The sequence below is a fragment of the Aedes albopictus genome, chromosome 3 (assembly GCF_035046485.1).
Source record: "Aedes albopictus strain Foshan chromosome 3, AalbF5, whole genome shotgun sequence".
Classification (NCBI taxonomy): domain Eukaryota; kingdom Metazoa; phylum Arthropoda; class Insecta; order Diptera; family Culicidae; genus Aedes; species Aedes albopictus.
In genome coordinates this window covers 293,129,999-293,148,719 of record NC_085138.1, presented here as the reverse complement: position 1 = coordinate 293,148,719, position 18,721 = coordinate 293,129,999, and the positions used below count along the sequence as shown (strand labels likewise).

At 37.7% G+C, this 18,721-nt stretch overlaps 1 protein-coding gene across 1 annotated transcript in view; it reads left to right on the top strand.

Moving 5' to 3' along the window:
• Positions 1-18,721, top strand: part of LOC134290779 (uncharacterized) — a 483,651-nt gene that overhangs the window by 391,838 nt on the left and 73,092 nt on the right. The gene's annotated exons all lie outside the window — the stretch shown is intronic.

Sequence of the window (18,721 nt, the reverse complement as noted above, 5' to 3'; positions counted from 1 at the left end):
AAGAATATTATTTTCTAAAACTCATTTTATGCAATTCAGTCTCATAATTTCTATTTTATACTGCTCATTTCAGTACAGAGCGTTCATGATTAACAAAAATTTTAATCATAATTAATCATTGATGATTAAAATTTTTATTTCAGTGATTATTGATTATGATTAATGATTAATTTGATTTTGAGGATGATTAAAGATTATGATTAATGATTAAATTTGGTTTTATCTGTGATTATTGATTATGATTAATGATTAAAAATGGCTCATTGAATAAAAATCATGATTAATCATGATTAATCATGATTAATCAATCACAAAAACTGGAAGTGATTAAAATATATTTGTTGTTAAAAATATGTTTGAAGTTTAAAAAGTAAAAGGTAACTCTGTCGGGGAGATTTTTGAATGAAGAATCATAAGTTATAATATTTAGAACAGCATTTAAACCAACTTTAATTGAATAATATTTTTTACTAGCTGTACCCGGCAAACTTTGTCTTGCCTACTGCGTTTTTTGACGTTTCAAGTTTCTATCCAAGACCAAGTCCCCGGTCACAAAATGTATGGAAGATCGATTTTCAAAAACTCTCAATTTTTCCATGATTTTTGTCTCATAAACCTTCTTTGGGTGAAAACTAACAGAACAAAACTAAGATGATCTAATTTGGACCTTCCGTTCGCAAGTTATGCGTGGTCCCACGTATGCCACTGCATTTTTATATATATAGATATCATAAATCATTTTAGGTGATGAATGATTAATGATTGATTAACTTTTTTTCTTATGATTTTGATTACTGATTAATGATTAAATTGCGCAATCAGTGTGATTAAGATTAATGATTAATGATTAAATGAGAAATTTTTGTGATTATGATTAATGATTTTTGATTAATCTTAATCATTAATCATTAATCATGATTAAATTTATGATTAATCATTAACGCTCTGTTTCAGTACCATAATGACCAACTTTTCCGTGTCGGTTCATTATGCAACTGAAACGAGTTGCATAATGAAAAATAGTTGCATAATGTTCATTATGCAACTCATTTGAGTTGCATTATGAACATTATGCAACTCAAATGAGTTGTATAATGAAAAAATCATTGCATAAAATTTTGTATGGAACTCGTTGCAAAACTCAATTTTTTCAGCACTCTTCGTATTTATCCAACTCGGCAAGCCTCGTTGGATAAATGTACGACTCGTGCTGAAAAAATCAACTTTTTGCAACTTGTTACATAAATAACTATTAAACCAGCGCTGTCATGTCATGGCAAAATCTGATTTTTTTTTGGTTCTGGAATTCCTCCAGAAAATTCTCAATAGATTCTTCTGGAAGTTCTTCCAGGGAGCTTCCTGGAAGATCCTCAGATATTATTCCACGGATGGGATAGCAAAACTCTCTAGAGATTTATAGAAACCTTCCTCCAGGGATTCTTTCAATTTTTTTCCCATAAAATTCTTCTACAAATTTCTCTAAAGCCATCTCAGGAGTTTTTTTCTCACCTCTCTGTTGGGGTAATTAAACCACTGCGTCCATTTGACTGAACTTTTGTGGTGAATCTCAGAAGCCCCCAGGGATTTTTCCAGGAGCCCCTCCAACGATTGCTTCTGAAATTGTTTCAATAAAATTAAATCTCATCAGAAAATTTTAAACATTTCTATAGAAATTATTTCAAGTAACCCTTCTACATGTTTTATGTGATTTCATTAAATACTTCTGTAAATATCTGTGGAGCAATATCTCAAAGCATTCCCGGACGAATCTCTAAAGGAATCCCAGGAAATATTTCTGAAAGAACCGCAGAAGGGATTCCAAAGAGAAACCTTCTATGCATTTCTTCGGTAACCCCTGACGATATTTTGATCGGGAATCCTTGAAAGAATTCCCGAAGAAATTGCTGAAAATTTTGGAAATGAAAAAAAAAAATCATGGGAAAATGTTTAAGGTAATCTCTTACTGAGATTCATGAAAAATCCTTAAACTACTGAAGGAGCCTTAAGTGATATTTCAGAAGGAAATCTTTACTATCTGTAGTAAGCTTTAAATGGAATCCATGGAGGAATTTCTGAAAGAATCCTTAGAGGATTTTTTGAATAAATTGTTTATCTAAATCCTGCCCGAGCAGAGGAGAATAGCAGGTTAATAACTACGTAATCACATAACGTGTTTTTATATCTTGTTTTGTTATTATTAAATTATCAAGACATAGCTTTTCCATAACAAATATTGTTGGACAATCTCATTTTGTTATAATCATGCTATTGATATACATTAATCAAATTACATTTACATAACATGTTTTGTTGAAGTGCAAGTTTAGTGATTGTTGTACTATTGAACAACTTATCAGCAATAGCACAACAGTTACAAGTTTTGAAATCACAGCAACAATTCGACAATTATGACCTGTCCCTTAGTGTTGTTCCATTTATGTATTAAATTAAAAAGGAAATTCCTGAACGACTCCTTTTAAGAATTCCTTAAATAGCTTTCGGTTAAGCACTTGGAAGTTCTGGAGGAACCTTTCGATAAATCCCTGGAGAAGTCTTCAAGAGAACTACTGGCGCAATTTTCTTAGAAATTCCGAAGTTAATTCTTCTAGCATAGCATAGCATAGCATAGCATGAATACTTGCACAAATCTTGGATGGAGTTGCAAAGTTGAATATTTCCATTGACATTGCTGATGTCGCTACTATCTACAATGTCATAGATTCACTCAGCTCCACACACCTGGCCAAGTCCTTGCAAGCATTTATAAATCCCTTCATCAACTTAGAAAGAGCCCAGAACTGAAGCATCTTCCAATAGATGAAAGGATGTTGAAAATAGCGAATTTTCAACTTATATTCAGTTATACGGTAAATATACTGAAGTAGAATTATTTATAAATAAATAATATTGGATAGATCTCACCAACTGTTGTGGGGTTTTTGTGGTTCAATGCCGATCATCTAATTGCCTTGATTAATGTTCTTCTCTGTAAAGAACAACACAATACTCAGCAAAGAACAACACAATACTGAATACTAAACATCCGCGCATCTATTGTTTTGATTTTCACTCGAGACAATATCGAACGCGATCGATTATGCTGCCATACTCATTCCTTACCAGAAATTCCGAAGTTAATTCTTCTGAGCAATTATTAGGATTCTTGGCAGAATCTTTTGAAAAACTCCTGGAGAATCCTTTGGAAAAACTCATGATGAATTCCTCAAAGAAATTTTCAGAGAAATCTTAAGATGAACTTCAGGACTAATGATCACAGGAAATTCTGAAGAAACCCTTGTTACCGTACGGTAACATTTTGATTTTGCTAAATGTGATGTGGGACTGTAGGAAAAACAATGTAAGCTAGCCAACGTTCAATTCAAACGGTGCGGGCGGCTGGAATGCTAACGCTCCGAACGCAAATCCAGAATGGGTGGCAAAGTGATAGCAGTGGTGAGAACATAGCGGATGCAGAAAAACGGACGCCCACATCTGCAACAATGAGTACCTGGTGCGGGCCGATGGGAGATAAGAAAAAGCGAACGGGTAGTTGGTAGGCAACGCTCAACGAGAGTACTACAAGCGAGCATCTGAAGATCCACCCTTTTCGTACCAGTGGAAAAGGTCCCACGTGCCGTTGGAACCAGTGCCAAGTAGATAGTCTTAACCGATTATTATTCGGTTGGTCCGTAGTGCCGTGATTCGAAAATCATGCCGTGCCGTATATCCTGGAGGAGAATCGTAGTGGCCAAGTTTTGCCTAGGGCCATCTACACTAACGACGGGTCCCTGCCTCTGGCCGGTCACACTATCCAAAACGGCCACGTGTTCGCCGGTACGAGGGCCGCTCCATTCTGATGGTGATAGCTCCAGTTCTGCTGCTGTCGGCGCTGTGTGATTATTAAAAGCCGTTGCTGGTGACGACCTCCTGCTATCGTTCTTTGGTTTGGCTACGACATCCTGTAGATCCGAAGAATCGTCCGCCGTGGTTAACCAAGACCGCCGCCTACCGCTATACCCCGCCGAAAGCTCCGTTATCTGGCGACACCGTCCGGTTTTTCCAGTGCGCCGGCGACTCAACGGAGGTTCTTGAAGACGGTGGCTATCTCCGGCCGCCTGCCGACGTTCTGGCCCGTCAAGCGCTCCTGAATTCCGATCCGTGACGCCCAAAGCGAGTTCGTGGATCACCGGTGTCGTCTCTCTCTACTCACCAGACGTCCCTGCGAGCGTCCGCATCTAGTTCGCATCTAGTTAGGAGTTTGGGGAGGTTACGAATCACTGCCCCACCGCCTCGCCCTTCACCGCCCGCCACCGAACTAGAGAATAAATCAAAGTAAGTTGAAATTCCGCTTCTTTTACAGGACTCCCACATCCGAAACTCTCCCCTACTCAAACGCCCTGGGACCCGGGAATTAAAAGACGGCCTTGTGCCCACCCCGGAAGCGGCCGAGGCTCAGACCAGCTGCTTGGGGCTTAGGACCGTCCCCCTCTGGGTCGGAGCGATTGACTCCCGGGGTCAAAAGTTGTTTCACCCTTGAAGGGATTCTATGCAGGATTCTGGAAGAATTTCTAGAGGAATCTTTGAAAATCCATGAAAGATTTCGTCAAAGAACTCTCGGAGAAATTTCTTTAAGATTTTTGGAGTCATTTATGAAAAAGTTTATGACCAAATCTGTCGACAAATTTTTGGAAGAATTTTATGACAAAGTCATTTGATAAACATAAAAGGAGTTTTTGATGGAGTCCTTAGAGAAATAAATGGAGGAATTTTAGAAAAAAAAAATATTGCAAAAATTTCTGGTGGAAGTCCTGTAGGAATCATCAGAGGAAGTTCAGGAGAAATTATAGCAAATTTTTTGGAGAAATTCTTGTAGAATCCAGGAGGCATATTCGACATAACTCTTGAATCCAGTGAAAAATCGGAGGAACTAAAACAATCATTCCAGGAAAATTGTAATGATCTGTACAATATTTCCAATATCCCAAAAATTTTCTGCAAAACTGTTGAGCATTCTAAAAATTCTTCAGTTTCTATGCTGAAAAAAGAAACAAAGGTCACACGTGCTCCGAAAACAGTTAAAGTATGTATAACAGTATATAAATTACAGGTGGAAATCAAAGCTCGTCGTATTTGATAATATAGAAATAACTAAAGTTCGATTATCTTGCGACTTCAAATCTCTTAGAATGGATTAAAAGCTGAATTTAGTATTTTTCGATCATTTGAAAATATTTCTTACGTCAGAGTGATGAACAACATGTTATTGGCGGGTTTGTAAGACAAAGCGAATAATTTTATAAAATAAGTATTATAATTTATTTAGTAACGAGTTTGATATCATAGAAAATTCTGCTCTCCGATTATTATAGACTGTTTCAGAAATTATAAATACACTAACGATTAAATGCCATTTCAATTTGAGCAAAAGAAAAGTTTCTTCTAGATCTTATAGTAAACATGCTAACGAAGCAAATAATACCAATTTTGTGGATGTTTCTGGTAAAAGTTAAAAAAACGAGCTCTGTAAACTAGATGATTAAAATTTGAAGATGCACAAAGTGGTCAAAAAATATTTAAATATTTAATTTCCAAATACAATAAAAATTGCTGTATCGATAATAAAAGATATTTCTCGATTGGTAAGAGTAATTTTTACTGGAATATTTGATCAAGAACCACCATTACGGGCCTTCTCAATACAATTTTTTTTGTTTCCAATTTCTCAACAACACTAGTAGCAACAAACGTTAAGCAAACGAATGTCTTAATTACTGCTTACTGCATTCGTTTTTATGGTATGACAAGCTTTGGCATCTGAAGGATCTAATGAGCTGAAAAAATAAGTTTGTTCAGATAAAATACGTTCAGGAAAGCTAAGAAACTGTGTGGTAGTTCTTATGTTCCGTAGAAAACCTTAAAAAATAAGAAACTTGATCTCCGAAAAAATGTTGTGGAAAAGCCTTTATTGATTTTTCCAAAATTTTGATCAAGGCATTCCTTAGACAACTTGTTGAGAAAGCGAATGAGAGAAAAATTTGGATAATTTTTGGTATTTAGTGATAAAAAATGTTGAAATCATTAAAAAACACCTTTGTGCAAATGCAAATTTGAAAAATTATGTTATTTGTTAGAGAACTCGACTGTTCTTTGAAATATCAAGACAATTGAAAGGAAATATAAAAATATGGAGTATAATATGCTATACTCTGGAAGAAGTTGGTAAAAATCATTAGAACAGTTCATTTAATTTTATAAACAAAGTGTATTTATAATTTCTGAAACAGTCTATATCAATAACATATTAATATCAAAATTTGTTATTGAAATATTTTCCCAATTCACTGTTATTAGGTTGTTATTGAATCTAACAAAACAAGTTATTGAAATGGTTTCCCAGGAACATTTTCTTGTTATGGAATTTGTTATTTTGCCGCTTATGACAGACAAGTTTATAACACAATATGTTATGGTAATAACTTAGAAATATTCGATTTTATTATTCAGTTATTTTGCCCAAATAACACAGCTCCTTATGCTGTTGTTATTCCCTTCTGTTCGGGTATCCGATAGCCAAATTTGAGCTGTTATATCTCCGGATTCAATGAACCAAATGCAATGAAAGTTTGATCATTTATGACTAATATAATGAACTCTGAAAAACAGTTTACTTAATTTGAAATTATTAATGAGAAAAAAAATATGGCGGTTTCATTTATGTTTTTTTTTTTGTAAATTTATCTGTTTATCATATGCATCCCATTACTTCTTCAATTTAATGCCGGTTATTTTGTTACCTCCTTTCAAAACATATTCAAATTGAAGCCAATTAGAGAGAATTTTGAATGAACTATAATTACTATCTCGAATTTTGAAACGATGATGAAGTTTTGGATAAATTGGTGGTATATTAGAAAAATAATCCAATCGTAATAATTTTCTTTCGTGTAAAGAATTTTAAGTTTAGTCAAAAGTTTTTGATAGCTCATTATATAAGTCATAAATGATCAAAATTCCATTGCATTCGGTTATTTGAATCCGGAGATATAACAGCTCAAAGTTGGCTATCGGATAATTATACCTTTTCCTAGAACCTTTATAACTTCGTGTAGAATGGCTCGATGTTTTCCAAATTTTGACCAATGATACACAACTAGTTGATGAACTTACAGTAGAAATTTGAGAATATTTGATGCCCTTTTCGAAAAATTACAGCGAGTTGAACATATTTTGAAAAGTGAAATTTTACGTATCCCAGTTATTTTGAGTATCCCCTGTAGCTGAAGTCAGAAGGACAACAGTGCCCAAGGTACACTAAGCCAACGGCCAAAATTTTTGGAACACAATCTTGCGCTGATTTCGAAACCGTCCTTAAAAAAAATAAGTAGAACAGTTTTTGAGTTTTAGCTCAATATCGAGTTTAACATCTTTTTAAAATATGGAATTCACTAAAATTCAAATATCTTGTGTTTTGTTCAACCAATTTTAAATCTTTTTCCATAAATTAAAAGCTAAATACAATACCATTCGATCATCTGAATGCAGGTTTTGCATCAGATTGATGAAATTCAAGATATTGGCAAGTTTTGGGGACGATCTTCTTAAATTTTAGCAAAATTTCCAAAATATATATGAAGAAATGTATTTTTTTTCAATAAGAAAAAAAACAGTTTAAAAATTGTTTCTCAACATTTATTTGACATATCATATGTAGGCGAATTACAGTAAAAAGTTCAGCTCAATCGGAGCATTGATTACGGAGAATGAGATGTGTGCACTCAGTTTATACTCGGACGCGGTAGAGTGAACACGTACTCGTCAGTGCTGGTCAAGTTATAAACGTTTTGCTCACACTTTGTGTGATTTTTTTTTCTTTTGTTAAAGCGGAATCTATTCAGCGAATAGATGAAATGGAAACGAGAAAGAATACGATGAAACTGGTGTTTGCGCAGTCGGCAAAGCTGCCGATTCATTTGGATGTCCTCCGGTTCTTGATGCGCGTCTTGAAAATTTCGGCTACAGATGTACACTCTGTGTACAAAGATGAAAATGACCAACGGTTCTACGTAAAATTCATCGATGAAACCAGCTTCAATCGGTTCAGCAGCACCATGGAAGAGCAATACTCGTTCGAATACGCGGATGGAGGAAAGACACGGATACATCTCGAAATGGCGAGCAGACAATTCAAGTATGATGATGATTAACCTGGGCTTTTTAGGGGAATATCTGTAAATAAAAAGGAAATCGCGTTAAGTACTGTTCCTTTTAATTCTACTAAGAATTTGCATCCTTTGACAGATACGTATTTCGACCTCAACTGTAAGGTCGTTTTCAGTGTCTTGTACTTGACTCGACTCAAGTACAAGACACTGAAGACGACCTTACAGTTGAGGTCGAAATACGTATCTGTCAAAGGATGCAAATTCTTAGTGGAATTAAAAGGAACAGTACTTAACGCGATTTTCTTTTTATTCAATTCAAGTATGTTCGAATCTTTAATTTGCCCCCTGAAACGGAGGACAAAGATATTGCGGCAGTGCTTGGTCAATTCGGACGGATTCGACAACATGTGCGCGAGAGGTATCCTGCAGAATATGGTTACCAGGTGTTCAGTGGCGTGAGGGGAGTGCACATCGAAATTGAAAAAGAGCTCCCGGCGAACTTGTACATCGGCCACTTTCGCGCGAGGCTCTATTATGAAGGTTTGAAAAACAAGTGTTTCTTCTGCAAGGCGGAGGGACATAATAAGGCCAACTGTCCCAAGCTGGCTAAACAAGGTGTCTCTGGTCCAGCCAACAGTCGACTGTACAGTAGTATGGGACAAACATCAAATTCTCGCTCCAGTCGACTTTTTCGATTCCATTTAGGTCCCATATGAACTGTACAAAATTTCAGCGCAATCGGTGAAACTATAATTTAGCGCAAGCGATTCAAAGTTTGCATAGGATTTACTATGGGAAAAGTTACACTTTCAAACAAAAAATCCCAGAGGTCGCCCTTTGTCTCCTTAATTCAAATCGATCAACGCTTCTCATAGAAAAATCATTCATGAAACTTTCCTTCGAAGACCGCATAACAATTGGATGCTTGTGGAAAAAGTTATTGATTTATTTTCGATTAGCGATCCAACGAACGGCTTTTTGTTTTGTTTTATTAGCAGCACTGTAGTTGCTGCCTTGGCTGCTGCTGTTTCTGGGGGTGGTGATGCCTCCTGCCACCCCATGCAGCAACGGCAGCAGCAGTGCTGCTGATAAAACAAAACAAAAAGCCGTTCGTTGGATTACTTATCGGTAATAAATCAATAACTTTTTCTACAAGCATCCAATTGTTTTGCGGTCTTCGAAGGAAAGTTTCATGAATGATTTTCCTACAAGAAGCGTTGATCGATTTGAATTAAGGAGACAAAGGGCGACCTCTGGGATTTTTTGTTTGAAAGTGTAACTTTTCCCATAGTAAATCCTATGCAAACTTTGAACCGCTTGCGCTAAATTATAGTTTCACCGATTGCGCTGAAATTTTGTACAGTTCATATGAGACCTAAATGGGATCTAAACAGTCGACTGGAGCGAGGATTTATTTTTTCCATACAAGCGTGTCCCGTACTACTGTACAGTCAGTTGGCAGCGAATCTGCGAGTAGCAACGAGTTCCAGTGGGAATGAAAGCGGACCGTCATCGTCCTCTCCTCTCCTCTTCTAGGCGTAACGTCCTCACTGGGACAAAGCCTGCTTCTCAGCTTAGTGTTCAATGAGTACTTCCACAGTTTTTAACTGAGAGCTTCCTCTGCCAATGACCATTTTGCATGTGTATATCGTGTGGCAGGCACGAAGATACTCTATGCCCAAGGAAGTCAAGGAAATTTCCTTTACGAAAAGATCCTGGACCGACCGGGAATCGAACCCGTCACCCTCAGCATGGTCATGCTGAATACCCGTGCGTTTACCGCCTCGGCTATATGGGTCATCGTCTATGACGGTATTCAAAGTCCCGAAACACCCTAGTTCGAAGACGAGCCCGGAGGAAACGGAAAAGGAAAAGATAATCGAAATCATGACAACGAGTACAGATCAGGCCGCTGCTGAAAACGTGGCCGCAAGCCAGGCGGTAGAAAAGGAATCGGTGAGACAAAAGGGTCTCGATGTGCAAGTGACGCACACTAGCAGGTAGCAGCGGAGGCCAAATCAGTTCGATGGAGACGGATGATACATCACGCGCACACACGGAGGAGAACGGCGTGAAACGACCACCAGCATCAACATCAGAAAACGATAGCTCAGACGTGCACTGAACGGCGGCTTGCGGTGAAAATTACTATTCTGAGGGTCAATTTAAATACACAACGCCACTAAATTTGTGCAGACTGAGTTTCGTTTCAATTCAACCGAATTATGTTTTCAATTTTACCATGGACTTGATTTTCAATTAAAAAGAGGTTATGTTTGCAACCGGATTTGAACCAAGAACCTTGACATCACCAGACTCGCACGCTACCACTCGACTATCGAACCGGTTGATGTGAATAGAAACAAAACGCACACAAGAAGCGTTGGTGGGTCGATGATCATGTTTTGCCATGGTAAATTTAAAAACATGTTTATGCTTGTCATTACTGCAAGCCGCCTTTCAGTGTGGAGAAGGGTAAAGGTAGGGGGCGTGGGAGAAAAAAGAAACAGCATACGGGAAATTCATCGAGTGCGAGCAGAAGTGGTTCACGTGGTCACTCTAGTGAATGCTTTTGAGGGAACTCACCACGGTGCGGTGGTGGTAAAAGGGAGGGTTCCGTGCACGATTTCGTTTTGTTCATTTGCATTGCACGCTGTACAGTCAGTCAGCACACCCGTTAACGTAACGTTGGTAGAGTGATCATGCCGTATATTAGAAAAATAGCTACAATTAATTTGAATGCGATTAGCTGTCGGGTTAAACAACACTTGCTAAAGGAGTTTGTGTGGAACAACGATCTCGACGTTGTGTTCATGCAAGAGGTAGCGTTTGAAAATTTTTCGTTTCTGCCAACACATACAGCGGTGGTTGAGTGAAGATGGGAAAGGTACGGGGATTTTGATACGCACCAATATTCAGTTCACGAACCTGGTGATGAACACTAATGGTCGGATCACATCTTTAGTGATTGACGGAATAAATTATATTGATGTTTACGCGCACTCTGGGTCAAAGTATAAAATAGAAAAGGATCTGCTGTTCACTGATGAAATGATGGTTCATTTGGGCGAGTTTAAAGAGAACGTTGTTCTCGGAGATTTCAATTGTATAACTGATAAGAAGGATTCGACAGGTGCCGTAAAAAATATCTGCAATGGGTTGAAGAAGATGATTGCCGAACTTCAGCTTTTAGACGTGGAACTTTCAAAAAACTCGCATCGCGTTTTTACCTTTGTAAGAGGAGATTCAAAATCCCAACTTGACCGAATTTATGGCTCAGAAGCGTTCATCAAAAATGTCAGGAAGATCGAAACAATTGCAGTTCCGTTCTCCGACCACTTCAGTGTTGTTATGACGTTGGAAATAACTGACGTCAAAAATATGAACTTTTTTGGCAGAGGATATTGGAAGATAAATTCAAGCCTCATAGCGATCGAAGACATCCAAGACAATTTTAAAACATATTATGCTCAGCTAAGAAACAGAAATTCGTTTCAACACATTAGTTTTTGGTGGAACAATGATTTAAAAAGTGGGATAAAAAGATTTTTTAAAGGCGAATCTTTTGCCTTGAATCAGCAAATTACTCGTGAGAAAAGTTTCTACTACAAGTGCTTCAACGAGGCAGCAGAATATCAAGCTTTAAATTTGGATGCGAGAGAAGAGTTGGCTTTAGCGAAGTCCAAACTTATGAGCTTAGAACAGAAACGACTGAATAGGTTCAGAAAAAAGTTAAAAGCACACTCTTTGCACTCAGATGAAAAGTTATAATTTTTCCACGTTACATCGTTCATCAATAGATCTTCCAATTCCAAATTATTAAAATTGAAGTTGAATGGCGAGATTACTTCAAATCCGGCTAGATTAAAAGAAGCAATTTTCGAATATTTTTCCGAGATGTATAAAAATGACAACTCACATTGCGGTTGCGGAAACACCTTAGATTATCTCAATAGACAACTAGACGAAAATGATAGACAGCAATTGGTTAAACCAATTGAAATTGCTGAAATTGAGCAAGTAGTCAATGAAGCATCTAAAAACAGTTCGCCTGGCCCAGACGGAATCAACTATGAGTTTTACGTAACCTTTTTTGATTTACTGAAAAATGATTTGGTATCGTTATACAACTCTTACCTTATTGGAGGTGACTATCCACCTGGTTTATTCACTTCTGGAATAATAGCTTTGATTCCGAAAAAAGGCGACAACTTAGAGTTAGCTAACAAAAGACCCATAGGCATGCTCAATAGTGACTATACAATTTTCACAAAAATCCTATTTAATCGGTTAAAACCTATGATGGAAAAACTATTGGGGCCCGGTCAATCAGCCAGCATTGAAAATAGTTCATGTGTAAATAATTTATCACTGTTGAGAAATATTATCATAAAAGCAAACAAGTCTAGAAAATTCAAGGGGATCTTGCTGTCCGTGGACCAGGAAAAGGCTTTTGACCGAGTGGACCACCGGTATCTCTGGGAGATTCTGAAAAAGTTTGCTTTTCCCGATAAATTTATTGAGTGTCTGGAAAAATTGTATAAAAATGCGAGCTCTACAGTGTTGTTCAATGGATTTTTGACAAATTCGTTCTCTATCGAATGTTCAGTTCGACAAGGATGCCCTTTGAGCATGGCTTTGTTTGCCCTGTACATCGAACCTTTGTTAAGAATGATTGACAAACATATTCAAGGTGTACTAGTCGACAATATTTTCATTAGAATCATTGCATATGCTGATGATTTGAACATTTTCATAAGAAATGATGAGGAGTTCAGCATTGCGTTGGAACTGATAAATTATTTCAGCATATATTCAAAAATCAAAATAAACTTCAGTAAATCCCACATTTTAAGATTAAACAATTGTCCGCTTGGTCCTCAGCTAATAAGAGAAGCCAGAGACGTGAAGATTTTAGGAGTGCGTTTTGTCGAAGATTATAGGAAAATGGTAGTTTTGAACTACGTTGAATTGATTGAAAATATTAACTACAGTTTATCTCTACAGTACAATAGAAGGCTGAACATTGTACATAAAGTGTGGATTTTGAATACCTACATACTGTCAAAATTGTGGTATGTTGCGCAACTTATTCCGCCAGAAAATAAACACATTGCACAACTGAGGAAGAAATGTGGGGATTTTATATGGAAAGGATTTTTTTATAAAGTGGAGCGAAAGGAGTTGTATGCGCCGATCTACAAGGGCGGTCTTTCTTTGATTTGTGTGGAATCGAAAACAAAGGCACTTTTCATTAGAAACATTTTGTTATCTGGGCAAAACGGGGAAATTTATAATTTTATGATACAACAAGCTATGAACAAAAATTTAACTTTAAATACGCGAGAGTGGATAAAACTCTCGGTCACGCTTGAAGAACAGAATTTGAAATCAAGTAAACAGATTTATGATTACCTAATTTTGAAGCAAAATATTAAAATAAAGCAACAGGAAAAAAATCAAAATTTTCAATGGGAAACTTTTTATGAGAATTTTAACCAGAATTTTATATGCAGTGAATCAAAATCAACATTATTTTGTGTATTTAGGAACAAGCAGAGAGTGAGAGGGTAGATTCACCAACTTGCGATTCTTGTGGAAGAATCGACTCTGTTGATCATAGGATCAAGATTTGTTCGGGATCTGGAAAAGTATGGGTCTGGTTAAATAATGTGTTAAAGTCAAAATTCAAAATTAATGTAGCAGATGCGATGGACTTATTGCAGTTTGGTATTAAACCGAATAATTGTAAATATAAAGCAGCGTTGTGGTTAGTTACGGAAACTATTAATTACTGTACAAAAAAACTACTCAAATGGCTCCGTTGAAGATCTTATACGGAAAATCAGTGTAAAAAGATGGAATAATAAGCAACTACTTTGTTTGCAGTTTAAGAAGTATATGTACCTATTGTAAAATTGTGAAATTGTATATAGTTTTTAAAAATATTGTACACACCAAAAATCGATTGAGGGTTTCAGCAAAATTTTGCTGAATTTTGCCGAGCTGAAGGTTTCAGCAAAAATTTTGCTGAAATTCAGCAAAATTTGCTGATTTGTTCAGTAAACTCTGCTGATCACCAGTAACGTTTTGCTGAAATTCAGCAAACATTGCTGAAAGTTCAGCAAAAAAAATTGCTGGACCCTTCAGTTCGGCAAAATTCAGCAAAATATTGCTGAAAGCGTTTGGTGTGTAATGAACTTTGTAGATATTGAAAATAAACGTCGGGTAGTGTTCCCGAAAAAAAAGAAGTGAGTGACTTAAAAATTGATTTCAAATCATCAATCTTCTATGGAAAGTCGAAAAAAATTCCGCTCTACTGTATTTTTTCCTTCGCGGTTTCGAACTCAGGGCATGATTCTACACCAAAAATGATCATCAGCTTACCGAGTTCAAAAATGCTGTAAACTAGTGTAAGCTAAGTTAAACGCTCTTTGTCGTCTCACCATTTTGCAGCATTTTAAAAATGAGAGCTATATTTAAGACATATTAATAATAGTAGTATTGAAGCATGATTTTCAAAACATTCATTAGAAAAAAAAATAAAGTTCTACTCATGATATGACATATTCTAAATATGGGAGTTCTGTATGCTGATTTCGTTTTATGATAACGTCTATCCACGAACAAGCACTCTTGATTGCATGCAATCGTACTTAATAATGACAGTGCACATTGCGGAAAAAATCAATATCCAATGCATCACATCTAATTAATTCCTAGAATACAACTGCGCTGTTAGTTGTATTTATGGATATTTTCCTCGATGAGTTGAAATTGAATCAATTTCACAATTTAGTTGAAGTTCAAGCCGTAATGAACACATCTTTTCTTCAGAAAAAAAAAAACGCAATCAAATCCAACTCCAAACAGAACACATAAAAGTTCTGGCTGATTGCATATGCTATGCATGTGGGATTTCGAGATTTAAACATACACCCGGATCACCCACCATCATCTAGAGCTAGAGCGTAAACATTTGGAGCTACATATAGCGACTGGATTTAGACGCCCATTTTTTACTCGTTTTGTTTATCTATGCTCCGTATGCTCCGGAATGGGTGAAGTGCATAGTGAATCATCAATGCATCGCCCGCACTGACTGGTATGATGACACGGCCGCGAGGTGCATTGCTTGGAGCTGGAACTACGAGCTCGAAAAAGAATGTTTATGGGAGGGAAATGTAGGTCATTAGAGCAATTAGTGCACGTACTTTGAGTTGTGAAGATTTTACCTGTGATTAATGTTTATTTGGAGTTTCGGTAAGAGAAAACGGTACTTAAGAGAGTTCGACTGATATGTGTGATCTAGCTACTTTATCGGCGCTGCAGTCTTGGGGAATCAAAAAGACTGTTTTAGATTTGTCCCGACGTTTCGACTCTGTTTCGAGTCTTCTTCAAAGGGAAAATTCTGACTTATACGGAGGAGGACTTAGAGCACAAACTCGCCGGCTGCCCAAGGATCAGTGCTCTGTGGAATCATCTCCTTTCTAGGTTGGAGACAAATATAGGAAGGAGGATGACTTTCATCAGTCTAAAAATACCGGAATTGAAGAATATGAATAGGCGTTGCCGATACCAGGCTCTAAAAGCATTTATTACCTATGTAAATTTTATTTTAGACGCCAATGACCAAAAAACAGTAGAGGCATTAAATTAGTAATCCCTTTCCGTTCTGAAATTATTGTTTGGGTGTTTTTTAAGCTTAGGTCAAACGTTTGAAGACCTCCGGAATGAGTGTCTAACATACCTAGCTCTGAGATATCTTGCCAGGGAAGGACTCTAAGTTCAACTATGCACTACGGTCCTCCGGGAGTTGTTGTATGACTTTGCAAGACGAGGATAAGCTCGATGTGGCCCCTCTAGAGAAGTACTTGGTTCGACGAGGAGTGAAGATATTTTGCAGCGCGAGTGCCAATGCTGCAGTATGGAACCAGGCAGATTAGGGAGTGGTAGAAACAGAAGCGGAAACAGTAGATTCGTCTCTTTAGGAAGAAAAAAAAGCGCCCCGCCGCCTGCAAGAAGCGTAATTCGAGGAAATTGAACGTCTGTGCCGTTCTTAAGAAACACGGAAGTCTAGTAGAAGCTCAAAACATCAAGCAAGGGTTGCGTGCCGTGAGCCAGGTCATCGAAAGATGGAAGCAATCCTTCGATGAGCTCAAGACCATCAAAGCAGCTGGTAAGGATGCCCAAGTAACCACTAGCACTATATTTTGCCTTTTTTGGCTCACATAGCTATTAAGCAGCTAATATAGAGCGTGTCAGCTCATTATTAGCATTATATGAGTTCCCAGGTGAATTATAGTGCCTCGTGGTGACTTGGGTGGTATCGCAGCTGTACTCATCCAGAAAAGTTGACCGAACAACTACCGGAGTGGAAGGAAGGAGTAATCTGTCCCATTCACAAGAAAGGCGATCATTTGGAATGTAAGAACTCCAGAGCGATCACTATTTGAATGCTGCCTGCAAAGTGCTATCCATGATCATCTTCCGTCGTCTGTCACCTAAAACGAATGAGTTCGTGGGAAGCCGGCTTTATCAACGGTCGGTGGACAACGGATCTGATCTTCACCGTACGGCAAATCCTCCAGAAACGCCGTGAATACCAGGTCCCAACGCATCACCTGTTCATCGACTTCAAAGCGGCATACGACAGTATCGACCGTGCAGAGTTGTGGAATATCATGGACGAAAACGGCTTTCCTGGGAAGCTGACTAGACTGATTAGAGCAACGATGGACGGCGTGCAAAACTGCGTAAGGGTTTCGGGCGAACTATCCAGTTCATTCGAATATCGCCGAGGACTGCGACAAGGTGACGGACTCTCATGCCCACTCTTCATCATCCCTCTTGAAAATGTGATGCGATGAGCCGGGCTCAACAGCCGGGGAACGATTTTTACGAAATCCATTCAATTTGTGTGCTTTGCGGACGACATGGACAATATTGCCAAAACGTTTGGAACGGTGGCATAGTTGTACACCCGCCTGAAACGCAAAGCAACAAAGGTCGGTCTGGTGGTGAATGCCTCAAAAACAAAGTACAGGGGATACTCAAAAAAAACTGGGACAGGTAAAATTTTCACTTTTCAAAAAATGTTCAACTCGCTGTAACTTTTCGAAAAGGGCATCAAATATTCTCAAATTTTTACTGTAAGTTCATCAACTAGTTGTGTGTCAGTGGTCAAAATTTGGAAAAGATCGAGCCATTCTACACGAAGTTATAAAGGTTCTGGAAAAAGGTATAATTATCCGATAGCCAACTTTGAGTTGTTATATCTCCGGATTCAATGAACCGAATGTAATGAAATTTTGATCATTCTTCAGCTTCTTCGAGGATTTATGTGGAAACTCTTTCCAAGTTGTTTCCACCAGTTTTTAGTTATGAAATTCCTCATGATGTTCCTACACGATTTGCTTAAGGAAATACTCCAACATGTACCTTCTGGTTATCCTTCAACAGTTCCTTCTGGGATTCCATTTTACCAGGAATACTTTCTGGAAGTCGAAAAAAAATCTGAAAACATTCCAAAAGAAGCTATAAGGAGAATCTCAGATGGAATTCCTGAAGGATTCGCGGAACTCCTTGAGAAATCCCGGAAAAAACTCTTGTAGTCCAGGAAGGATTTTTTTTAGGAATCTTAAAAGAAACTGCTGTAAGGATCCAGAAGGGCACTTCTGAGGGAATACCAAAAAGAATCCCAGATATAGCTCCATGAGGAATGACTGACGGAAATCCTAGAGGGATCCTAGAATAAATTTGTGGAGAAACCACGACAAGATCTCTGGAAGAATCCCGGGAATACTTCCGGAAGGAATCCTGGACAGAGCTCTTGAAGGAATCCCTGACTGAACCTCTTCAAGAATCTTAAAAGAAAGTTTTGGAAGAACTTCAGAGGGAACTTCTGAAGGAATCATAAATAAACCCCCGGAACTCTCTGCGAATCCCAGAAGAACACTTTAACAAGTAACGCTTTTCTGTGGCATAATGTGCTTCGTTATGTAACACTTCTACACGCAAGGAAAAGCATGCAGGACTAACGTTTGGAGTTCGGATAATAGCATAACATGTCACGTTCTCTGTTTCAGCTTCAGTACTCGACTGCTCGTGTATTTCGCTTACCATATATCTTAAAGGCTACTTGCTCATGCTTGCCCAAACTCAAGCCACCGGCGATGTTTCCAAAAACAATTTAATTACAACCATATGGCCCTGCAGCGTAAGCATAGCTGCGCCCATGCGGAAGGCTAAAAACAGGCAAAAGTGTGTAAACAAAAGAAAGGTTCGAGACGACCTTGTAATGGAATTTTATGACCTACTGAGAACGGAATGTAAACTATAAATTTAAGGCTTCGTTCTCTAGGATTGAATTTCAAGATGTTAATGTGAAACAGATTTGAATAAGGCGAAAGATGTAAGGGATGCTACACCATCCCCCTTTGAGAAGGAATGCCCAGAGCGTTCCGATAAAAGTAGCTGGCTTGAATTTGAGATAACTTCGCTATTATTATTATATTTTTTTTTTACATTTTTTTTCCTTTTTTTTTTGATATTATTTT